The 3747-nt window shown below is 50.1% G+C and overlaps 1 non-coding gene across 1 annotated transcript; it reads right to left on the bottom strand.

Moving 5' to 3' along the window:
* Window positions 1-2223: 2223 nt before the first annotated feature.
* Window positions 2224-2295, bottom strand: TRNAV-GAC. The gene has a single exon. It is a non-coding gene; the product is annotated as a tRNA-Val (tRNA).
* Between the last annotated feature and the right edge of the window lie 1452 nt (window positions 2296-3747).

The raw sequence follows: 3747 nt of genomic DNA, 5'->3' as shown, positions 1-3747 counted from the left end.
TGTCAGGGTGTGGCCTATTATGCTAATGAGTTCCTGCTGGGCTTTTTCTACAAAAAAAGCCCTGATGATTTGTATACATGTTTAAGAGAGGGGCCATGGCTCAGTGGGCTGGGAAACGTCTGCAGACTTGGAGTGAAGCCCCGAGAGGGTGAGGTTTTGGGAGGGGAGGGACCTCCGCAGGATAGAATGTCACACAGGTCCACCCTCCAAAGCTTCCATGTTCTCCATGGAACTGATCTGTGCAGTCTGGAGACCATCAGTAATTCTGGGGGGTTCTGCAGACCCCACCTGGAGGCTGGCGGCCCTAATGCTAAAACACAGACTTTGTACGAAGAAGTTCCAGGATGTAATCCTTGGCATCACCGATGAAGGGATGTGGAGCAGCAGGTATTGGGAAAGACCTTTTGCTGCCCGAGACCCTAGACAGCTGTGGCCAAGCAGAGCAGATCAAGGAACAGTGAGCTAGATGGACCAAGGGTTTGACTCATACAGTTCTTGTTTGTTTCATAGATTCTGAGTAAGAAAATAAGAAACGCCCTGCTGGGTCAGAGCAGCGGTCCACCTAGTCCAGCATTCTATTTCTGTTATGCTGGCCCCGGTCACACAGAGCATTAGCCACGCTAGAGAGATGGAAGATAGGCGGATTTTCCGGGCGCGATCTCACCGCCACATCTGGGAAGCGTAGAGCTCCCGTGGCTCAACCGAGGCTTCCTGCCGAAGATGCGTGGCAAAAAACTAGTACCTCGGAGGTACTAGTTTCCAGAAACTGCGGGCAAGGGCAGGCATCTGATCGCGTTTCCGGCCCGCCCATGCCCCATTGCAAAAAGGTTTTGTTTTTTCCCCCGAAGTCTCCAAAGATGCGCACAAGCACCCAACGGGGCATGCGCATACTTCAGGTTAAAAAAAACACACACAACCCCATTTGCCAAGCCGCACCGCTTCTTTGGCGTGTCGTGTGATCAGCACCTTCCCCCTAACCACGGGACCTTGACGGGACCACGAGGGGACGCCTGATCGTGCAGTCACATGTTATTTCGCTGCGGGGCAAACAGCCACGCCTCCCCCTCCGCAATATCCGGCCCGTGTGACTGGGGCCGCTGAAAGATAAGGGCTTGGCTGTTAAATCCATTAGGTTTCAGCTTGGTGGTTTAGCTTTTCATAGTAAGGCCCAAGGATTCCTGGACTTTACTACTGATATTTGGTTGCATAAAATGCTCAAAGGTTGGGCTCAGGAGGCTGGCTCGCAACGGGATTTAAGGCAACCCATCTCGCCTGGGGTGCTGACCTATGTTTGGCCTTTGGTGGTGCCCTAGTGTTGTGTTCTTCACTAATGTTTGTCTTGTTGTTGTTTGGGTTTTTAGGTTCATTGGATCTTGTGCGGAGGTTCCGGATTCTCATAGCTGGTCATAGCAGGATTTTTTGGGCGGCCCATCAAGCGGAGAGATCAGGGATGGGCTCCCAGCTGGGCCTGAGTGATTGTGCCATTATTAAATGGCTTGGCAGACGGGGCCTACACTGGACTTGGCTGATGCCCTTGCTGTTTGTTGAACAGAGTGGTCCTCCTCCTGACATCCTTGTTATCCATCTGGGTGGAAATGACCTGGAGGTGGTCAAGGGGAAGGTGTTGATCCTGCAGGTGCAGGATGACATGTGGGACATTGTGGCACAGTGGCCCAATGTCAGGCTGGTGTGGCCAGCCATTTTGCCCCAGCAGGTGTGGAAATGGGCATGTGATCCACATGCCACTGAGCGAGCAGGTAAGAAGGCAACCGGAAATTGGAAAATGCCATGAGGGGTGGCCTGGGTTTTGTCATACTGCACCCTGACATCATGAAGGAGTGTGCCCATCCATATCGGGATGATGGTGTGCACCTTTCTGAGATTGGTTGTGGGGCAAACAGCCACGCCTCCCCTCCCGTGATATCCAGCCCATGTGCCCGGGTTGATTGTTACCCTAGAGGGCCAAACAATCAGGGCACAGAGGCTAAGGCCTTCCCCGAAGCTGCTTCCTAGCATTGGTATCCAGAGGTTTGCTGCCTCTGTATATGGAGGTTCCCTTTACTCACCAGGGCTAGTGGTCATTGAGGGACACAACTGAAGCTGCCTTGTACTGAATCAGACTATTGGTCCATCAAGGTCAGTATTGTCTACGCCGACTCGCAACCAATCTCCAGGGTCTCAGGCAGAGGTCCTTTACATCACCCACTACCAGATCCTTTTGACGGAAGACGCCAGGAATTGAACCTGGGACCTTCTGCATGTCAAGCAGATTCTCTACCACTGAGCCATGACCCCTCACCATGACCTAGGGTTGCCAGTCTCCAGGTGGGGCCTAGGGATCTCCCGCTTTTACAACTAACCTCCAGCTGACAGAGATCAGCTCCCCTGGAGAAAATGGCTGCTTCAAAGGGTGGACTGTATGGCACTGTGCCGTGCTGAGGTCTCTCCCATCCCCTCCCCAAACCCCACCCTCTCCTGGATCCATCCCCAAAGTCTCCAGGTGTTTTCCAACCCAGACCCAGCAACCCTACCATGACCTCTCTACCATGATTTGTGGGTAACAACATACCTCTCAGGTCTACCCAATTTTATCCTACCCTTTCTACAAACTCTGCTCGCCTGCATTTTATGGTCACAACAGCACTGTGAGGTAGGCTAGGCTTAGAGAGAGTCACTGGGCTAAAAAGTCAATCCATGAGTTTCATGGCTGAGCAGGGATTTGCACTAGCCATCTTCATTTCCATTTAAAGATACTCTATAAACTCATCAAAACACCACCAAGACTCCCTGTAGTAACAAAAAAGAGAGAGAGAGAGAGAAATGGTGAATTGTATAAATATTACTGAAGTTCCAGAACCATACTTTGACACAGGACACTATTTTACCATATTATTATTTTTTACTTGGGAAGGGAGGCTAAAAGGAAGTACTTCTTCACCCAAAGAGTGATTAACACTTGGAATTCACTGCCGCAGGAAGTGGTGGCAGCTACAAGCATGGACGGCTTCAAGAGGGAATTAGATAAGCATATGGAGCAGAGCTCCATCAGTGGCTATTAGCCACAAGGTATAGATAGGGGCTCTGGGGCAAGTGATGCTCTGTCTTCTTGGTGCTTGGGGGGGGGGGTCAACAGTGGGAGGGCTTCTAATGTCCTGGCCCCACTGGTGGACTTCCTGATGGCACTGGTATTTCTGGCCACTGGGTGATACAGAGTGTTGGACTGGATGGGCCTTTGGCCTGATCCAACATTGGCATCTCTTATGTTCTTATGTTCTTATGAGGCATGGGAGAAGAATGTATGACAACGCTAAAAGAATGTACATTCTTTTATTCTCCAGAGTGAAGGAGTTCCCCCCCCCCCCTTAGCCTTCTAGTTGAGGGAAAGAGTAAGATTTCTGAAAAGAAAAACGCAGATCAACTCCCTTGCATTTCTAGGTCTTTCACGCTAGAAATCCCTGTGCTCAAGCTATGATTAATGAATGTATCAAGGAACGAGGTGAAATTTCTCACATTTCAAGGAGAATCCAGCTCTGTCACAGAACTCACACTGCAGTGACCAAGTAGGCTTGCCTCAGGGTTTCCGTGGTGTAAGGAAAAACAAAATGTCCTGAATTCCGGAGTTTACTGTTTTTACAGCTCCAGTTGTGTCATTTTTTTTAAGGAAGACTCAAACACATTCCTACCCTATTGGGGTAGAGTATTAAAGCAGAGCTAGCTGGTTCTGTGAGGTGAAAATTAAGATGAAAG

This window comes from Gekko japonicus, unplaced genomic scaffold (assembly GCF_001447785.1).
Source record: "Gekko japonicus isolate JY-2015 unplaced genomic scaffold, Gekko_japonicus_V1.1 scaffold714, whole genome shotgun sequence".
Taxonomy (NCBI): Eukaryota; Metazoa; Chordata; class Lepidosauria; order Squamata; family Gekkonidae; genus Gekko; species Gekko japonicus.
Note: the sequence above shows the minus strand (reverse complement) of the source record. Positions and strands in the feature narration are given on the sequence as shown.